This window comes from Scyliorhinus torazame, chromosome 15, assembly GCF_047496885.1.
Source record: "Scyliorhinus torazame isolate Kashiwa2021f chromosome 15, sScyTor2.1, whole genome shotgun sequence".
In the NCBI taxonomy this organism is placed as follows: Eukaryota; Metazoa; Chordata; class Chondrichthyes; order Carcharhiniformes; family Scyliorhinidae; genus Scyliorhinus; species Scyliorhinus torazame.
The window spans coordinates 143,951,990-143,974,078 of NC_092721.1; the positions used below are offsets into that span (position 1 = coordinate 143,951,990).

At 46.6% G+C, this 22,089-nt stretch overlaps 1 protein-coding gene across 2 annotated transcripts in view; it reads left to right on the plus strand.

The window, feature by feature from the left end:
• Positions 1 to 10,815: 10,815 nt before the first annotated feature.
• Positions 10,816 to 22,089, plus strand: part of sgcg (sarcoglycan, gamma) — a 1,082,174-nt gene continuing 1,070,900 nt past the window's right edge. For both annotated transcript variants that reach the window (XM_072476857.1, XM_072476856.1), the window contains exon 1: positions 10,816 to 11,164. The gene's annotated coding sequence lies outside the window, so the exon portion shown is untranslated. The remainder of the gene's footprint in view (positions 11,165 to 22,089) is intronic.

Here is a 22,089-nt window from a genome sequence, read left to right on the forward strand (position 1 = left end):
CTACCAGTAGCATTTGAACCCAGAGTTTTTAATAACAGAACTACAACAAAACATAAAGTATAATATGTAATAATTTCCTCCATTTATCACATTATATGGACCAGTTTGTAATCATCAGCTAGCTCTGCTGCCTGGTGAGCAGTCTGAACTTTTTGTTCCTCCACCTGCATCCTAACAATCAAAGAGATTAAATTTTTTAATTATTCTAAAAATATGACCTCTCTAAGACCATCAAACATTTTCGGAATCTTTAAAACCCATATCCAACAAGCAAAATAGTTTTTCTTTACTTTTCCTAATTCAAGATGAGTTTGCCCATGCTGCTTACTTGTGTTTCAAAACTTCTGCCTGTATGCCTTTGGAACTAACTCACATGCACTGAGGACAGCTCTTTTGACTGAACCACTGTTCTTCAACCTCTCCTCATCCAAAGATGCAAAAGTTCAGTAACCTTACCTATAAATTTACTCTGTAAGAATATTGCCCAATTCTCTTGTGGCCATTTTAATTGTTTAGCTACCTTTTTAAATGCTATAAAGAATGCTTCTACTTACTTCTCCTCAAATTCAGAAGTTCCTGTACAAATCTAAACATCTCCTCACTAGGTTCTAGGTTAGAACTAATGTCTTCCTCATCCAACTCTGTTGTGCCTGCTACAATTTGATGCATTTTAATTTGATGTTCCCTTTATTTATCCTTTTATATTTCTGTCATTGCTAACTTCTGCATTTCCAAAGCTCTCTCTTTCTTCTTGTTCCCTATGGAAAGCTCTTTTTTTTCTGCATTCTAATTTATTTGATTCTATTTCTCTTTGTAATTGAATTACCTTCATTTTTGAATTTTACTATGGCTATGTTATCCACTTGCAAATACATTTGGATTAGAGAGCCATTTGCTTTGCTGTCTTTTTCTTAGAATAACAAGTTCTCACTTGCTTTCTGCATTTCGCACACTAATTAGTTACATATAAGAAGTTAAATTATCTTCACCAAATTAATCATGCTTTTAAAAATATCTTAGTCCAAGAGTTCCCAAATTATATGTTACAAAACCCCATTGATGTTGCATGCGAGAGTGTTCCAAACGCTAGTTGGTGTATTGTTTGTTCTGGATAAATATTAGTGAGAAACATTGGCGGAAACAGTGAGAACACTAATTTTTCATTTATTAGACAACAAAAGTATTTATTAAAATAGATGCAAGATAATGAAACACTACAAAGACCAATCTTACACTTTGGCACATTAACAGTAAGCACTTAGTCTCTCAAAGACTGGAAACCCAAAAGCATCTATTTCCACTGTAATCTTAAATACTACTGAGACCCCTCAGTTTCCCAGACAACAACTATAAATCTATTGGCCAAATCTAGCCAGTGACTACCACATGGTACTGCCTAACCAACCAGCACTTGGTCAGCGAAGAAAACGATATTTTACACAAACTGGTTTCTGCCTTCAGCACTTCATCTCTACTGAGCTCTTTCCTGAGGTTGCTTCTTCAACTCCACGGCCGGGATTCTCCGAGCCCGCGCCAGGTCGGAGAATCATCGGGGGGGGGGGGGGGGGGGGGGGGGGGGGGGGGGGGGGGGGGGGGGGGAGGCGCGCGAATCCCACCACGCCGCTCCAACGCCTGGGTGCTGATTCTCCGGCGACCGGACAATTGCCGCCAATTGTGCCGGCGCGGTCGCCGCGGCGCCTGTCGGGGCCATTGAAAGCGGCCCCCACAGCGATTCTGTGCACTCGGCAGGCCGAGTGCCTGTGGAGTGCAGCCGGCGTCGTTTGCAGATGGTCCTACCCGGCGGGACCTTGGCATTCTGGCTGCGGGGGCCGTCTGGTGGGGGGGGCGGGGGGGAGCTGTCTCCGGAGGGGCCTCCACAGTGGCCAGGCCCTCGATCGGGGGCAACCGATTGGCGGGCGCGCTAATTCCGGGGGGGCCTATGTTCCTCCGTGCCGGCCCCCATGTTGCCCAGGGTGCCGGCGCGGAGACGACCTTGGCACATATGCGCACAGCACTCTGGCGCACAACACTCCGGCGCCGAAGCAGCTCACAGCATGCCGGCGCCATTCTAGCCCCCGAGAACGGGGAGAATGACTGGGAATGGAGGCCCATTGACACTGGTGTCGCTCGTGCTGGTTTTGACGCCGGCATCAACACTTGGCCGGGATTTCGGAGAATCCCGGCCCACATCTGTGGCTAGCCTGCTTCCTGGCTCAGTGCACTTTGACTAAATGGACCAATTGCAAAGAACACCCTGTTCCCTTTTCTTTCCTGTCCCTTCTTTCCTTAGTTGCTGCCCATACATGGTTTAAAAACTGCATGGCAGTTTGATTTTCCTTGTGCAGAAAAATATATTCATTTAATATAATTCCAACAATTTCATGACATACTGTTTATTTGTAAATGAGAGAAACCTCAAAAATAGGAGCAAAGTAGGCCATTCAGCCCTTCAAGCCTGCTCCACCATTCTTTATGATTGTGGTAGACCACGTTATTGCATTTTATGTATTGTGCATGCCTGGGTTTGTCCAGGCTGGCTCTGCCTGTGGCTCCTCCCCTCGGGCTTATGTATAAAGGTGGCAAGTCTCTGCCTTCGACCCAGTTCGGGTCCAGAGGCAGGAGGCTTGCTGTTTAGCGTATTAAAGCCTCAGTTACGTTCATCACTCATTGTGTGTTATTGATGGTGTCTCAATTTAATACACTAAACTCCAAAAGATGAACTCATCACTCAAGCCTGATCGCGTGGAGCTGGACCCACAGGCAGCCGACGCTACAGAAACGTTTGAACACTGGCTAAGCTGCTTCGAGGCGTACCTCGCATCCTTCAACGAAGACCTCACAGACCTCCAGAAGAAGCAGGTCCTCCACGCATGGGTGAGCCCAAGAGTCTTTCCCCTCATCAGGGACGCCCCCTCGTACGCGGAAGCAGTAACGCTGCTAAAAGGACAAGACGTGAAAACCGTTAATCAGGTATATGCTAGGCACCGTCTCGCCACGAGACGGCAACGCCCTGGGGAATCACTCGCAGAATTCCTGTGTGCCTTGGGCATCCTCTGCCGGAACTGTGACTGCCGGGCGATATCAGCTACCCAGCACGCGTCGGCCGAAATTAAAGATGGCGGCGCCCATGCTGATCAGGGATGCTTATGTCGCGTGCATGAACTCTATCTATATCCGCCAGTGATTACTAGAAGGGGGGACACTCGGTGTATAGTATAACTCTCCAACTCTCTGGAGGTGGCCTCCCAGAACATGGGGGCCTACACCTCCGACCGCGCGGCACCCTTGTGGGCCTCGTGGGCGCAGCCATCAACCAACCCGGGTGTGACACAAGCCTGCGCCGCGCGGCGGCCCACCAGCGCCGGAGGCCCGAGGTGCTGCTTCTGCGGCCAGGGTAATCACCCCAGACAACGCTGCCCGGCACGGAACGCAACTTAGACCAGCTGTGGGAAGAAGGGCCACTTCGCAAAAGCCTGCCAGGCACGATCCCCCTCTAAATCTTCTAGGCCCAGCAGCGCTGCCTGCTCCTGTCGGGGCCGCCCCCAGCTGCCGTGCCACCCGCCATGTGCGATTCGTGGGCGCCGCCATCTTTACTTTTGGCCGACACGTGCGACCCACGGGGGCCGCCATCTTGGAAGCCATCGCCGCTGACACCCGGGAGCCCAGCCCAGTTCTTCGTTGAAGGATGCGACTCATGGGGGCCGCCATCTTGGGACCACTCCGCAGCCTCCCGGGAGCCCAGCTCACCCGACCGTACGCTGGCCGCCGCTAACTCTGACCGGCCTACTGACCGCCTTCCGACACTCGCCTCCATCACACTCGACCAGTCCCGGCCGCACCACCTCGCAAAGTCCACAATGGCCATCTGGATAAACAGGCACGAGACGGCCTGTCTTTTCGACTCCTGGAGCACAGACAGCTTCATACTCCCAGATACGATAAGGCACTGCTCCCTCCCCATCCTACCCGCGGCCAAGAAAATCTCCCTGGCTTCCGGATCCCACGCAGTGGAAATCCGGGGGTACTGTGACGCGACCCTTACTGTACAAGGCGTAGAGTACACTAACTTTAGGCTCTACGTCCTCCCCCATCTCTGTGCTGCCCTATTACTGGGGCTCGACTTCCAGTGCCATCTCCAGAGCCTTACCTTAAAGTTCAATGGAGCCCTGCCCCCCCCCTCACCGTCTGTAGCCTCGCAACCCTTAAGGTCGCCCCACCCTCCCTCTTCGCAAACTTCACCCCGGACTTTAAGCCTGTCGCTACCAGAAGCAGACGCTCCAGGGCCTTTATCAGGTCGGAGGTCCAGCGACTCCTGGGAGAGGGGATCATTGAGGTTAGTAACAGCCCCTGGAGAGCCCAAATGGTGGTCGTCAAGACTGGGGAGAAGCACCGGATGGTCATCGATTACAGCCAGACCATTAACCAGTACACTCAGCTCGATGCACACCCCCTCCCCCGCATATCTGACATGGTCAATCAGATTGCTCAGTATTGAGTCTTCTCTACAATCGACGTCCGCGTACCACCAGCTCCCTCTCCACCCAGAGGACCGCCAATACACTGCCTTCGAGGCAGATGGCCGCCTCGGTCTTGGTCTTCCAAAGGGAAAGGGACTGAATGGTTGACCAGTGCGGGCTGCGGGCCACGTTCCCGTACCTGGACAACGTCACCATCTGCGGCCAGCAGGACTATGACGAGAACCTCGGGCGCTTCCTCCACACCGCTAAACTCCTGAACCTAACCTATAATAGAGAGAAATGCGTCTTCCGCACAACCGCCTAGCCATCTTCGGCTACATCGTGGAACACGGAGTCCTAGGGCCCGACCCCGACCGCATGCGCCCCCTCCTGGAACTCCCCCTTCTCCACTGCCCCAAGGCCCTGAAGAGATGCCTGGGGTTCTTCTCGTACTATGCCCAGTGGGTTCCCAACTATGCGGACAAGGCCCGTCCACTGATCAAATCCACCATTTTTCCTCTGACGGCTGAGGCCCGACTGGCATTCAATAGCACCAAGGCAGATATTGCTAAAGCCGCAATGCACGCTGTGGACTAGTCCATCCCATTCCAAGTGGAGAGCGATGTGTCGGACTTTGCTCTGGCCGCTACACTCAACCAGGTGGGCAGGCCCCTGGCTTTCTTCTCCTGTACCCTCCATGCCTCCGAAATACGACACTCCTCCGTCGAAAAGGAAGCCCAAGCCATCGCAGGAGCTGTGAGACGTTGGAGGCATTACCTGGCCGGCAGGCGATTCACTCACCTCACTGACCAATGGTCGGTTGCCTTCATGTTCAATAACACACAGCGGGGCAAGATCAAGAATGACAAGATTCTGAGGTGGAGGATCGAGCTCTCCACCTACAGCTACGATATCTTGTATAGACCCGGGAAGCTCAATGAGCCCCCAGATACCCTCTCCCGCGGTACATGTGACAGCGCACAGGTAGACCGACTCCGGGCCCTCCACAACGACCTCTGTCACCCAGGGGTCACCCGTTTTTTCCACTTCATCAAGGCTCGCAATCTGCCTTACTCCATCGAGGCGGTCATGTCCGTGACCAGGGACTGCCAGATCTGCGCGCAAACCGCACTTCTATCGACCAGACAGAGCACATCTGGTAAAGGCCTCCCGCCCCTTTGAGCACCTCAGCATGGACTTCAAAGGCCCCCTCCCCTCCGCTGACCGTAACGTGTGCTTTCTCAACATCGTTGGCAAGTACTCAAGATTCCCCTTCGTCTACCTCCCCTGCTCTGTCTGACATGACCTCTGCCTCTGTTATCTAGGTTCCCCGCCTACATCCACAGTGATCGGTGCTCCACCTTTATGAGCGACAGGTTGCGTCAGTTCCTGCTCAGCAAAGGCATCGCCTCCAGCAGGACAACCAGCTGTAAACCCCGGGGAAACGGACAGGTGGAGAGGGAGAACGCGACGGTCTGGAAGGCCGACCTTCTGGCCCTATGGTCGAAACGTCTCCCAGTCTCCCGCTGGCAGGAGGTCCTCCCCGATGCGCTCCACTCCATCTGGTCGCTCCTATGTACAGCCACTAACAAAACTCTTCATGAACGTATGTTTGCCTTCCACAGGATGTCCACCTCCGGGGTCTCGCTCCCGTCCTGGCTGACAGTCTCGGGACCTATCCTTCTCCGGAAGCATGCGAGGAGCCATAAAACCGACCCTCTCGTCGAGAAGGTCCTGCTCCTCCATGCAAACCCCCAATATGCCTACGTGGCACACAGGACACGGTCTCCCTTCGGGATTTGGCACCTACGGGATCCCCGACGACCATCACCACCACCCCCCACCCTACACCGTCTTCCCCCATCCCTGCCCATCTCCCTCACGAGCTGACACCCACAGGCCCACGGCGACAAGCACCACCATCTGCGCCCATCCTCCGCCCCCCCCTTCGCCAACTCAACATCTGGGTGAAGAAGAAGACAGCATGCTCCCTGACGCGCAGGTCTCGACACCGGCGTGCCCACACCACAGCCAGGACTGAGGCGATCATGGCGGAAGGTCAAGGCCCCCAACAGACTTGACCTTTAAGACTACTTCACCCACGCCGGACTCTTTTTTTTAAACAGGGGGTGAATGTGGTAAACCACATTATTGCATTATATGTATTGTTTTGTATGTGCCTGGGCTTGTCCAGGCTGGCTCCGCTTGTGGCTCCTCCCCTCGGGCTTATGTATAAAGGTGGCAAGTCTCCGTCTCCCACCCAGTTCGGGTCCAAAGGCAGGAGGTTTGCTGTTTAGTGTATTAAAACCTCAGTTACGTTCATCACTCGTCGTGTGTTATTGATGGTGTATCAAAAATGATGGCAGATCATCCAACTCAGTAACCTGTTCCTGTTTCCCGCCCCCCTATATATATTGATCCCTTTAGCATCAAGAGCTATATCCAACTCCTTCTTGAAAACATAGTGTTTTGGCCTCACCTGCTTTCTGTGGTAGAGAATTCCACAGGCACACCACTCTCTGGGTGAAGAAACTTCTCATCTCAGTCCTAGTTTATCCTATATCCTATATAATGGTGAACTCCACCACCATTTGGAACATCCCTTCTGCATCTACCCTGTTTAGTCCTGTTAGAATTTGAGGTTTCTATGAGATCCATTCTTCTAAACTCCAGCGAATATAAACCTAACCGACTCAATCTTTCCCCACATATCAGTCCCACCATCCCAGGAATAAGTATAGTAAACTTTTGCTGCACTCCCTTTACAGCAAGAATATCCTTCCTCGGTTAAGACCAAACTGCACACAATATTCCAGGTGTGGTCTCACCAAGGCTCTGTATAATTGCAGCAAGACATCTCTCCACCTGTACTTGAATCCTCTCACTATGAAGGCCAACATACATACCATTTGTTTTCTTTACTGGCTGAGGCACCTGCTTTCAATGACTGCTATACAAGGACACCCAGGTCTTGTTGCACATTCCTCTCAAACTGTAGCCATTCAAATAATTAACTGTCTTCCTATTTTTGCTACCAAATTGGATAGCCTCACATTAATCCACATTATATTTCAACTACAGTGCATTTGCACACTCACTCAACTTGTCCAAATCACACTGAAGCATCTGTGTCCACCTCACAATCCAGCCACCCACACAACTTTGTGTTATTAATATACATTGTGAATAGCTGGGGTTCTAGCACTGATCCCTGCGTTGCCCCACTAGTCAGTCTGCCATTTGGAAAAAGACCTGTTTATTCTTACTTGTTTCCTGTCTGCCAGCCAGTGATCCATCCATCTCAGTACATTACCCCCATTCCCATACACTTTAATTTTACATGCTAATCTCTTATGTGGGACTTTGTCGAAAACCTTCTGAAAGTCCAAATGAACCACATCCACTGGCTCCCCCTCGTCAACTCTACTAGTTACATCCACAAAGATTTCCAGTAGATCCATCAAGCATGATTTCGCCTTCATAAATTCACGCTCACTTGGTCCAATCCTACCACTGTTTTCCAAGTGCTCTGCACGAATATTTTATAATGGCCTCTAGCATTTTCCTTACTAGTAACCTCAGGCTGACTGGTCTATATTTCCATGTTTTCTCGATATACACCTTTTTAAATAGTGAGGTTTGTCATGAAGCACACTGATTTTACCTGCAAGGGTATCTCAACTTGAGACACCGGTTTGTGGGGGTGGATATTTTTATTTGGTTTTGGTGTGAGGAGACAATGCTGATGTTATCTGTAACAATATTGCAACTTGGAACACCAGTTTATGGCGGTGTATAATTTTATTTTGGTGTGAGGAGACAAGTGAAACTCCAGTGTGAATAAACAGCCCAGTCATCATGTAAATATTATTAAAGACTATTTATTAAAATAAAGAAAAAGCAAATACACTAAAATAGGACTACTCTATGCTCACACAATTAAGATATATGTATTACTGAACACACAATATATCTACGATACCTGAACTCTGTAAGACTTTCCGTTTCCCAAACAACCACAAAATTGAATAACTAGCTACTATTACCATAATAGCAATTACCACAATACAGGAATGATATTCAAATCAGGGAACCATCTTTTTCCTGGTCCAGTGAAGATATTTTAAAACTCCTGTTATGAAGGTTTTCTGCACTGCCTTGGCCCTAAGACTTAAAAATGTGTTTGCTGTAAACTTGGCCTTCAGGCTTGGTGGCAGAAAACTGGCCTGCCTATTTTCTGAGACTGCTAGATGGTTAATGCCTCTCCGAGCTTCTCAGGACCTGGGCAATTATACCTCTGTCCTCTGATTATGCCTTGCGTGTATTTGTCTGCCTGCCCCCATCACCCCCTTTGATTATACATTAACATATGTATATCTCATGGACCTTCCCATCGTTTATAATTTGTTTCTCCTCTATAAGTTATTCAGACTTGATTATTATCTAAACTTGTTACAGGGGGAAACGCATACCAATTGAGGCCCATTGAACACTGTCCACTGCTGTCCCTAGGCAGATTCATGACAGGTTACATTAGCTACCCTCCAATCTGTAAGAACTGTTCCAGAGTCTATAGAATCTTGTAAGACGACCACCATTACATCCACTATTTCTAAGGCCACTTCATTAACGACTCTGGGATGTAGATTATTAGGTCCTGGGGATTTATCGCCTTCAATCCCATCAATTTCCCCAACACCATTTCCCTACTAATATTGGATTTTATTCAATTCCTCTGTCTCACTAAACCTTGTGTTCCCCAACATTTCTGGTACATTATTTGTGTCCTCCTTTATGAAGAAAGAAGCAAAGTATGTTTTAGTTGGTCAGCCATTTCTTTGTTCTCCATTATAAATTCTTGACTGTAAGGGACCTACATTTGGCTGCACCAATCTTTTTCTCTTCACATCGAACCGATAGAAGCTTTCAGTGAGTTTTTATATTCCCCGCAATCTTGATCTCGTACTCTATTTTCCCCTTAATCAATCCCTCTGTCCTCCTTTGCTAAATTCTAAACTGCTCCCATTCCTCAGGTCTGTTACTTTTTTTCTGGGTAATTTGTATGCCTCTTACTTGGCTCTAATGCTACCTCTAATTTTGCTTGTAAGGCATGGTTAGGCCCACCTTTCAAGTTTTACTTTTGTGCCAGACAGGAAATGAACAATAGTTATATGAGTAAATAAAGATATAGTTATAAAATCACAAAGTGCTGGAAAAGCTCGGCATACCTGGCAGCATCTTTCAGAACTTTCTGTTTTCATTTCAGAGCTCCAGCATCCGCAGTATTTTGCTTTTAAGATTGACAGTTAACTTGCGTATGATTACGAAGACTGCTTCAGACTTACCGCTCTAGCCCACACCCTACAAGACATACGTTACAGCATCGCAGCATTTAGCAGTCGCAGTAAGACGATGCTCGCTTTCCTAGCACCTTCAACTTAAGGCGATCTATCATGTTAGCACCCATTCAACCAGAAAGACTGAGGTGATCAAGGCGTGTCCCCCAGAAACAGTTATTGACACCGGGGAGCTTTCTCAGGACATCAGCGCTGCACCTCTCGAACGAGTCTGGTTCGGTCACTCACCCAGTTTTTTGGAAAGGGCAAATAACAAATAAAGCGCCTGTATTTCCTGAGCGTGTGGCCGATTGACAGCACATTGGCAAAATATTTTGCTTTCTGCGAGTGAGAAAATTCTTTGTGGGAGCCGGTTGAAATAGAGGGACTCGGAGCGACCGTCACGGCAACTTAATTGTCGAACTGTCAGCGGGGAGTTACTGCGGTCTCGGACGAGTGGGCGGGACACTTAAAACGACTTCAGGACTCCAGTAAATTTGACAATTCCACCTCAGCAGTAGGAATTTTAAGGGGGAAGTGAGCCATCGTGTGAAGCGGAGCGGTTTGGATGGCTGGCATCCCCTCGGGCGTTCCTGGTTGCGCGCGCTTCCCCTCGCTGTCTTTCCCGGGCTTTCCTTCAGATTGATGCCGCTGAGCCGAGGCCGGGGGGCGGGAGGAATGGGCAGGCGGGCATCGGGCCAACGGCGGCGTCTCGTGCAGCTGGCGTGCGAGGGGCCGCGCGCGCTCTCTCAACCGCCGATGTGATCTCAGGTCTTCGGCGAGGAGGCTGTGGGGGGGGGGGGGGGGGGGGTGAGAACTACAAATTCCAGAGTGCAATGTGAGCGCAGGCACTGCGAAAGCCCTGGAGTGGCTGCGGGGAGGGGGAGGCTGCCCCCGAGTGAGGTGCTTTACCGCTGCTCTGCCAATCGTACGTGATTCAAATGTTTCGCCCTCTAGAGCCAAGGGACGAGAGAGAGAGCTTGTTGCTGCTCTGTGTCACACACTGGGCTCAGCCACACACAAAACAAAATCTAAAGGTTTATTTCAAAAAATGTGATGCCACGTGCAGAAGAAGCCTATTTCAAATGTGTTTTTCGTTTCTTTTACCAAAAATGAGCCGATTGCCAAATGTAAATTTTGAGAAGGATGCCTGAATATTGCGGAGTATTAATCTTGGCATGGTTGGACAGGAATGAGCGTATCTGCCGCTAGGTAGGCCGGGTGTTCCCATGTAAAAAGGCGTGGTGTGATGATGAAAATGAACTTGTCAGAATTTGTTACTGTATACACTTGCGGAGCACCCTGTTATTGCTGGCTTCCCCTGTAATAGCTAAAGGACTCCATTCTCGCAGGTGACTGGAAAGGGTTCAGGTAAGGTTTTTTTTTAAAATCAGTATTCGTTATGCTGCTTTCTTATTCATTAGAATCATTACTGCTGAGGTTTCCTGGGTCGTAAACAGCTGCATATTATTTACCTACCATGTTTTTAAACTATCAGAAATAAACCCAGAAGTATTCTGACATGCTGTTAGATATACAAAGTAGATATACAAACGTAGGACCGAAGATCTTTTGTGTAATATTGTGGTTGAATTTAGAAGCAGAACCACCAGTAGGTAAATGACTCCGATGATATTTAGGTAACTTTTAACAGTTAGGGACGGCGGTGCAATTCCAAAGCAATAGCCTTGTGAGAAATTTCCAACATAGCCGCTTCCGAATCCCAGGGGACCGTAACTTGGGGATTTGACCATGAGCCGCTATCATTGGCTTTTAAAGAGATCAGCTACACTTCACATGTGTTGGGTAATACTGTACAATCCATCCTTTAAAACAAGTACCTGCCATGCGTTGCCCGCACTTCTATAGCAAGTTTAGCGAGCCCCTGTAGGGCTGGAGCTGAAAGGCATTGACATGGAGGCTGAGATGTCGTTTTTATACATCTGTTCAATTTATAACGCCAAACAGAATTTGGAGTCGATCCGTTCTCAGTGGAACACATTACACCGGTACCTGCTCAGCATGCAGAAACAACATAAAGGGAGACAGCATCCAAACACACTCGCTGCAACTGATGGGAGTACTGTGGTACAGAAAGTAAAATCTCACCTCACCCAGGGGTTTGCACACCAGGCCTGTTGAGGGACTGCTGATATCTGTTTAGTTTTGCCATGCGATGCGTTCAAACGTCGCTACATCCCAACAGACAACGAAGTTAAGGAATGTTATTCATGCAATGACTAACCCCGCGAGGTTGAAGCTAAGATTAAACGTTGTGAAATGGTGAGAAAGACGTGAGGCTACCAGTCCGTGTTAGGACGCATGTTGCAGGTTCCCACTTCTGCTTCTTAATAAAAAAATGATTTAACATATGCAACAATCCTGTGACACTTCGTAAATCAGCCAAATTTTGATAGCAATACCATTTTGTCCTCTGATATTTTTTATTGGCTTCCCTTCAGAGACGTAAGGATAACAACTATAGCCTGTTTTACATTTCTGCTGCGTTTGTCACAATAGCTTTGGGTTAAAAATCGGAGAGCTACTGTGTGCCAGTTGTACGAGATCGGGAAATGCCTTTGCTGGTAGGACCCAGGTACGCGAGTCCTCTTAACCGCGTTGAAGCTGACAGCTGCGGTGAATAGCCCGTTTAACCCTTGAGTGATTGTCATTCCTTTGATTTGTTTGAATGCTGTCCCATGTGCCAGCAATGAGATTGTCTTCAGGTACTTTTTAATGAATCATATTTTAAATTGTCTCTGAACCAAACTATTTTTCAGTTTAATACACTATAGGCAATGTGACATAAATGCGGTTCGTAACAACTGAAAGGTAATTTACATCGGGCATGTGCTGGCACTGCTTAGATTTCAGTCCCATGTCTGACTCTTTCACATTGAATCCTTGGGGATCAAATGAGCTTACAGGCACCTCTTTAGGTGTCGTTCATTCTAATGTGGCTAGGGCATTGGGAAACGGATTGGTTGAACAATAATAACATTGGTCCAGAGATTTGCCCTGGAATCCTTTCAGTATCTTGCCCCAGACTGACAGTGGTCCCACGCCGTGACTGCTACCGGGGCTTTATTTTATTTAGCTGATGATCTGCACTGTTCACGTAAGTATTCAGGGAGAACTGGGGACAGCTTTTAACTAGCGCACGGAACGCCCCGGGGAAGCGGAACTTTTCCACAGCACTAACTATCACAGAACGGTTTCAGCACAGGGGGAGATCAAGCAGCCCATCGTATCTGTACTGGCTCTCTGCTAGGGCAATTCGCCGGTGCCACTCCACCTACTTTCCCCTCCTAACCCTTCGATATTTTTCTCTTCATTCAATGATGCAATTCTCTTTCAAAAGACAATTGAATCTATCTCTATCTCCACCGCATTCCCAGAGAGCGAATCTGTTGTTTCTTTTGGCAGGTACCTTAAATGGTATCCTCTGATACTCCAACTTTTCACCAATAGGAACAGTTTTCCCTATCCACTGCTTGATAGCGGTATTCAAAATCCGAATGGTCTGGGCAGCAGAGGTACGAGAAACTGTTTCCATTGTTGGAAGTGTTGGAGGATCAGAGGACACTGGTTTGCGGTAATTGGCAAAGAAGACGATGCAACGTGAGGAAATATTTTTTAGTATGATGGAGGCAGGTTCAATCAGCTTTCAAAAGAGAATTGGAGCATTATGTGAAGAGGGAATGTTTTCCGGGCTGCTGGAGTGGCACTTACAGAGAGCCTGCACAGGCTTAACAAGGAAAATGGCCTCCTTTGTGCCGTAACCAAATCTATCACTCTCTGACATCTTGGCATTAAGTTTCATAGAATCACGACAATACAGAAGGAGATCATTCGGCCCATCCAGTCTGCACCAATCCTCTGAAAATGTACCTTACCTAGGGTCAGGTCCCCACCCTATCTGCTTAACCCAATAACCCCATCTAACCTAACCCATAACCTTTTGGACGCTAAGGGGCAATTGATCATGGCCAATCCACCTAACCTGCACATCTTTAGACTGTGGGAGGAAACCAGAGGACCCGGAGTAAACCCATGCAGACACGGGGAGAAAGTGAAAGCTCCACAGTCACCCAAGGATGGAATTGAACCTGGGTCCCTGGAGCTGAGAGACAGCAGTGCTAACCACTGTGCCACCATGCTGCCCAGTTTCATCTGCCACTTGTTCACCATTCCATCAACCTGCCCATGGCCTTTGGAACATTACCACGATCTACTGCCCAGTTCATAATACTCCCAAGTTTTGTATTACCTGCAACTAGGCCATTGCCATAAATCAAGAAGAACAGGGATTAGACACCGACCCTGGGGAACCCCACTGTCAACCTTCCTCACATCAGAAAACCAACCATTCACCACTATTCTCTGCTTCCTGTCACAAAGCCAATTTTCTATCCATATTGCCATTGTCCCTTTTATTCCATGAGCTATAGTTTTGCTCACAGTTTGTTGTGCAGTACTTTATCAAATGCCCTTGGAAGTCCATGTACATCATATCAACCAGATTACCCTGATGTACTATCTCTGTTGTTACGATCCCCGTAGAGACCGGTGACTTGAAAATATACTTGATTTTCCCAGAAGGAAACTTGAAGAATCACAAAAGAACTTTTCAAGACTTGCCTTGAAAAATAAACTATTGCTAATTTTCATGGTCTAAGCACATAATGGAGAAAGAGCTGGCATTTACATAGTGCCTTTCACAGCCTCGGGATAACCCAAATCACTTCATGGTCAATAAATTACTTTGATGTGCAGCTACTGTTATGTAGGCAGACACAGCAGCTAACTTACATGCAGCCAAGTACAGGAATAAGATGAATAGGCAATTAATCTGTCTTTGGTTGAGAGATGAATTATCGGAACATTCGGAAACCTTCACTTCTCTTCAAATCGTGGCATGGGCTCCTATTTCCATAATTCAACACCTCTTTCATAATGCAGTATCTCCAACAGTGCTGTTGTCTTTTAATACTGAGCAGAAATGAAATTACATTATCCATGTAAAAAGCATAAAGTACTGGAAAAACACACCAGGTCTGGCAACATATGTGGAGAAAGAAACAAGATTAATGTTGAGAAGAACTCTTGACTGTTTCCCTCTCCACAGGTGCTGTCAGACCTGATGAATATTTCTAGCATTTTCGACTTTTATTTCAGATTTTCAGCACCCGCAATATTTTGCTTTTATATCAGTGGCTTACCCATTTAAATCCGATAAGATTGCATCCCTTAAAAGCATTAAATTGGAAGAAAAAAAGTTGGCGGAACTTTCTGCGATAGATGTCTCCTGCAAGATTTCTTAGATTCAGCGATGAAGCAATGAAGGTCCTGGTTTTGGCTTGAAAATGAAGACAGTTTGTTTTCCTCAAAAAAGATGGAAACATGTGCAGGTCCAGATTGATGCGACTGTGAAGTTTCATCACCAGCTAATGGGAGCAGTCACCTTAGCCAGAGAGCAAAGGTGAGAACATCTACAAATATATAAAATGAAAAAGAGTGGCTATGGTAAACATTGATCTTTTAGAGGATGATAAGGGGGATTTAATAATGGAAAATGAGGAAATGGCTGAGGCGTGAGCAGGTATTTTGTGTCGGTCTTCATAGTTGAAGACACAAATAACATGCCAATAATTGATGACAAGGAGGCTATGGCAGGTGAGGACCTAGGAACGATCATTATAGGTAGTGTTGGGCAAGTTAATGGGGCTAAAGGTAGACAAGTCTCCTGGCCCTGATGGCTCGAGGTAATTTACCAAAATTCGCTGGACTCTGGGGTGGTTTTGGCAGATTGGAAAACAGCAAATGTGATGCCACTGCTTAAAAAGGAGGTAGACAAAAGGCAGGTAACAATAGGCCAGTTAGCTTAACTTCTGTAGTGGGGAAAATGCTTGAATCTATCACCAAGGAAGAAATAGTGAGACATCTGGATAGAAATTGTCCCATTGGGCTGACGCAGCATGGGTTCATGAAAGGCAGGTCATGTTGAACTAATTTACTGGAATTCTTTGAGGAAATCACAAGCGCGGTGGACAATGGGGAACCGGTGGATGTGGTGTATCTGGATATCCAGAAGGCATTCGACAAGGTGCCGCACAAAAGGCTGCTGCATAATATAAAGGTGCACAGCATTACAGATAATGTATTAGCATGGATAGAGGATTGGTTAACTAACAGAAAGCAAAGAGTGGGGATAAATGGGTGTTTTCTGGTTGACGATCAGTGGCTAGTGGTGTGCCCCGGGGTCAGTGTTGGGACTGCAATTGTTTCCAATTTACATTGATGATTTGGAGTTCGGGACCAAGCGTAATGTGTCATGCAGATGACACTAACGTGAGTGATAGAGCAAAGTTTGCAGAGGACAATGAAAGTCTGCAGAGGGATATAGATAGTTTAAGTGATTGGGCATGCGTCTGGCAGATGGAGTACAATGTTGGTAAATGTGAGGTCATCCATTTTGGTAGGAACAACAGCAAAATCAACTTATTTAAATGGTAAAAAATTGCAGCATGCTGCCATGCAGAGGGACCTGGGTGCCGTTGTGCATGAATCGCAAAACGTTGGTTTGCAGGTGCAGCAGGTAATTAAAAAGGCAAATGGTATGTTGTCCATCATTGCTAAAGGGATGGAGTTTAAAAACAGGGAGGTTATGTTGCAGCAGTATAGGATGTTGGTGAGGCCACATCTGAAGTACTTTGTACAGTTTTGGTCTGCTTACTTGAGAAAGGATGCACTGGCACTGCAGAGGAAATACACTAGGGTGATTCCGGAGTTGAGAGGATTGGTTTATGAGGAGAGACTGAGTAGATTGAGATTATACTCATTAGAATTTAGAAGAATGAAGGGGGATCTTATAGAAACATTTAAAATTATGAAGGGACTAGATAAGATAGAAGCAGGGAGGTTGTTTCCACTGGCAGGTGAAACTAGAACTAGAGGGCATAGCCTCAAAATAAGAGGGAGCAGATTTAGGACTGAATTATGGAGGAACTTCTTCACCCAAAGGGTTGTGAATCTGTGGAATTTCCAGCCCAGTAAAGCAGTTGAGGCTACCTCGTTGAAAGATTGATAGATTTTTGCACAGTAAAGGAATTAAGGGTTATGGTGAGCAGGCGGGTAAGTGGTGCTGAGTCCACATCTTATTGAATGGCGGAGCAGGCTCGAGGGGCCAGATGGGCTACTCCTGCTCCGAGTTCTTATGCTCTTATGTTCTTGAGACTCGGTGTCTCTTTTTCACAGTATGAAGCTTTGCAACAGCAATTTCCTCCCTTGTTCTACGTGTTTCTACTCCAATAACAAAGGGCAAGTACCTAATTCTCCTCATTCTAATCTCTCACACACACTTAATAGAAATCCTTTAATCACGTGGATCAAACTTGTGCTGAGCCCTCAAACACAAACAGCTTTCTGCTTTTTCCAGGTAATAATTGGAAAGCACTTTACTTCACCACTAACTCCTCTCACATTTCACATTTGAGTTACTTACCTGCAAATTATCATCTTTCACCTTGTTGCTTCTTTTCAGTATGTGCACTATATGAAGCTGGCTCACATCTGTGCACAATTCTTCATATGAAGTGCACACTAACTCATACCCACTCTTCCTGCAGAACACGCTGCTTGATAACGCAAGGGAGAGGACCAGATCTGGGGGAGGACTAACCTCCATAGAGCCCTCATTAAGAATGGAAGAGCAAGCGTTGGAGACAGTTGTGCCAGGCAGCAGGAGAATGATCAGGATAGCGAGACTGGAGGGAAAGTACAGCAGGGTCTCTGCATATTTTCATATGTTTTCTCTTTCCTCAAGCGATCACATTTACAGGTAGTGTGGCTGCATGGTGCTCCATTAATTTGCGTCACGGATTTGCCTAGCAACAGCAGTAGCACAAAATTAACAAGGCAAAATAGGATGTGACCTGCTCAGCAACAGGTAGAAATCTGCCTAGCAACAGCAGTAGCAAGCCTACAAAAAGACAGATGAGATGTCTTTTCCAGTAATGAGATTACCAGATAGGATCAGGTGTGAATTCCCTATTCGTAGAAACAGATTACCTAGATGATTGGGAGATCAATGAGGTATACGCATGTTAATGTATAGAGTCAAGGAATTTGATAAATATATAATTGCTAGCAGCCTCAGAAGCAGAGAGACTGTTTGACACCTAGCAGCCTTAGAAACGGACAAGCCAGTTTCCAGCTAGCAGCCTAGAGACAAAACTTTACAGCTAACAGTCTATGAGACTTATAACTAAGGCAACGCAGAAATCTTCATAAAGGGAGTTTAAATATCTTCATTGGACCAGGATAAGACGTTTCCCAGACTTTACTATCATCCACGTATTGTGTGGCAACTATCAGCTGGTTTTAACTTATAGATTTTAAAAATTTTGATGCTTGGGGAAATGGGGAAGTCATAAGGAGTTCAGGGGATCATAGATATAATTTGGAACAAGGATTACATTCTGCATAAACTGTGTGTAATAATTCATATACTTAATTGTCCTAGAGTAGAATAGACCTGTTCATGTGTATTTGTCTTTTCTTTAATTCAATAAATAGTTTTTATTATTACATGATGACTGGACTACTTATTCTCACTGGGGTGTCACTTGACTCCTCACACCATTCCATCTGACACGTGCCTCTCATCAGATTCATCCAATGACTTTTCTCCTGCTCTACGAGAAGTGGAGGGGGAGCCACCATTGCAAATATGCAGCATCATTCATTCCATTCTTCCCGAGCATCAACTTTGATATTAGCACCCTAAATCGTGTTCGGAGTGAGTTAGAGGAATCTGCACAGGGTCAATCACTCAGCACCAATGAACAGGAGCTAGCAATAGTGGAACAAACCAGAAAAGAATCAGTCACAGGGCAAGCTTAGGTCATATATTCTGCTGAAAGGACATAAATACCAACTTCAGTAGGCCAACCCTGAACTAAATATTATCCTTGTGCAACAGCAATTGCTTGAAGCATTGGACTGTCTGACTAAGAGTTGCTGTACCAGGCCAGACAGTATGGATATATCAGCTTCCAGCTCATGTTGTATTTTGACACAAGGTATCAACATTGCACAATGTGTCATGGACTATGTGGTAATTTCCAGGGGGATACTGCAACTAAGCCTTCCATCCGGGATCCTAAAGTTTCAGCTCTAACATCTTTGATTAAAGCTCAAACTGGTGTAATGAGGCTCTAGCCTCTATCATCTCTATTGTCTTTGAAAGGCTAGGGAATGCATTCTCAGGTATTTCAATCTCCTCATAGAACACCAATAGTCTGCTGTCCCACAGATTATTTACAATGGTACATCACGACACAATGAAATGACCTTTTTTCTCATGACAACACAGTTGAGCCCTTCAATTACTATCCACCATGGTTCCAAAAAGCTAGGTGGGCCAGGCTACCATGGCAGTAACCAAGATGCCGCAGTCAGCAGCTGGAATCACTGAGACTAAAGTTGAAGGTGGCATGTGTTGTAAGGGGGATGGTGTACTAAAGTAGCAAAGTCTTACTGCAACTGTACAAGGCTTTGGTAAGATCATAAGTCACCTTTTATTATTAACAGCCATTATAATTATGTAAGAAAAATTATCACTGGCTATTTAATGTCTGATTCCCAACTCTCCCCTTTCCAACTCACCCCACCCTCTATACACACACACACACACACACACACACACAGAAGGGAAAAGGTGGTGGAAAGGGAAGAAAAATAACAATAAAAAGAAATGGATAAGAATCTTTGATTCAGATGGATGTCTCCCAGTTAATTTCCTTCTCAAGGTTTAGCCTTCAGTTGGGCACTTTCGTTTCCTTCAGCTTGTAATGGTCTTCATTGCAGCCTCACGGAGACAGCAGGAAACCAGCAGCAGAGAGAGGGAGAAACACAGCTCCTCTTCCTTCGAAGGTCTACAGGCACCTGGCAGGTTCTGCCAAATAAAATGTATCCCAGGCTGTTGAGTGAGGCAAGGGAGGAAGTAGCAATGGTGCTGGCAATAATGTTCAATTCCTCTCTGGCCTTAGGAGAGGTGCCAGAGGTCTGGAAGATAGCCAATGTGGTACCATTATTCAAGAAGGGAGAAAGGGATAAACCAGGAAACTACAGGCTAGTCAGTCTAACCTCAGTGGTGGGGAAACTATTGGGGTCCCACAGGAATCAGTGTTGGGGCCCTTGCTGTTTGCGGTTTATATAAATTAATTAGACATGAATGTAGGAGGGCTGATCAGTAAGTTCGCGGATGAGACGAAAATTGGTGGGGTGGTTGATAGTGAGGAGAATAGCCTTAGGTTACAGGAGGATATAGATGGTCTGGTAAGATGGGCTGATCAATGGCCAATGAAATTCAAACCGGATAAGTGTGAGATGATGCACTTGGGCAGGACAAACAAGATAAAGGAATACATGATAAATGGCAGGACCCTGGGAAGCACCAAGGATCAGAGGGACCTTGGGTGCATGTGTATCAACTCCTTAAGGTAGCAGAGCAGGTGGATACAGTGGTTAAGAAGGCATATGATAGATGTCGCCGGGCCCTGTGGTGGCAATCTTTGGGGTGTTGGAACTACCGGAGCTATTGGGTGGAAGGGGGGCTTATGCAGTGGCTTTTTCCATGCTGATCGCCCGACAGTAAGTTCTACTGAAGTGGAGGTTGGTGGATCCACCAAGGGTGTTGGCGTGGTTGGGGGATGATACAGAATTCCTTAAACTGGCGAAGATTAAGTTTGTTCTTCGGGACTCGGAGGGGGCGTTCTAGGCAAGATGGAAGTTGTTTGTGTCCCTGTTTGAGGACCTTTCAGTGCCAGTGGGATTGGGGGGCGGGGGGGGCGGGGGGGTGGTGACTGGAGTGCTGTGATAAGGGGAGAAAATGCCAAATATGGAAATTGTTATTTTATTGATTGGGTATGTGTTTATGTTTATGTATGCCCTGGTTTGAATAAAAATATTTTTTTTAAAAACAAGGCATAAGGTATACTTGCTTTTATCAGCCAAGGTATAGAGTTTAAGAACAGGGAGGTTACGCTGGAACTGTATAAACTGTTGGTTAGGCCACAGCTAGAGTATTGTGTGCAGTTCTGGAATCCACATTAAAGGAAGTGGTAGCACTTGAAAGGGTGCAGAGGAGATTTAAAAGGATGTTGCCTGGGCTGGAGGGTTTTAGGTATGAAGAGAGAATGGATAGACTGGGGTTGTTTTCCTTGGAGCAGAGGAGACTGGCGGTGCGGGGGGTACATGATTCACATGTTCAAAATTATGAGGGGCTTGGATAGAGTAGAGAGAAAGAAACATTTCCCCTTGGTGGAGGGACCAATGACCAGGGGGCATAGATTTAAGATAAGGGGCAGGAGGTTTAGAAGGAATGTGAGGAAAAACATTTTCACCGAGAGGCTGCTGGGAGTCTGGAACTCACTGCCTGAAAAGGTGGTGGAGGCAGATACCCTAATAAAATTTAAGAAGCATTTAAATGTGCACTTACAATGCCAAGGCATACAAGGCTATGAGCCAAGTGCTGGAAAATGGGATTAGAATAGCTAGGTGGTTGGTTTTCACTGGCACAGACCATGATGGGCCAAGTGCCTTACCTGTGCTGTCGACCTCTATGACTTCTTAAATATTACGAGAGTTCCTGACTCCACCCTTTCAGGTAGTGAGTTCCAGACTCTCATCATCCGTTGGGTGAAAAAGTTTCCCTCCAACTCTCCGCTTAGCTTTCTATCTCTTACTGTAATTCCATGCCTTCTGGTTATTGACCCCTCCACTAATGGAAAAAGTGCCTTCCTATCCATCTTTCTATGCCCCTCATAATCTTATACACCTCTGTCAGGCCCCCTCTCCACCTTCGCTGCTCCAAGGAAAAGCAACTCCAGCCTATCCAATCTCTCCTCATAGCTCAGACCCTCTAGTTCAGGCAGCATCCGAGTAAATCTCCTCCTCACCCTCTCCAGTGCAATCACATCCTTTCTATAATGTGGTGGCCAGAACTGTATGCCGTACCTCAGTTGTTGCCTAACCAGTGTTTTATACAGATCCAATATGTGGTCACTGCTCTTGTGATCTATGCTTTGGCTAATAAAGGCAAGTATTCCATATGTCTTCTTAACCACCTTATCTACCCTCTGTGCCACTGTCAGGTATCTGTGGATGTGCACTCCAAGATTCCGCTGATCTTCAATACTTTCCAGGGTCCTACCATTTATAGTGGATGCCTTTGCCTTGTTAGCTTTCGCGGGAGAGTTGGAGAGAAACTGTTTCACCCAACGGGTGATGAG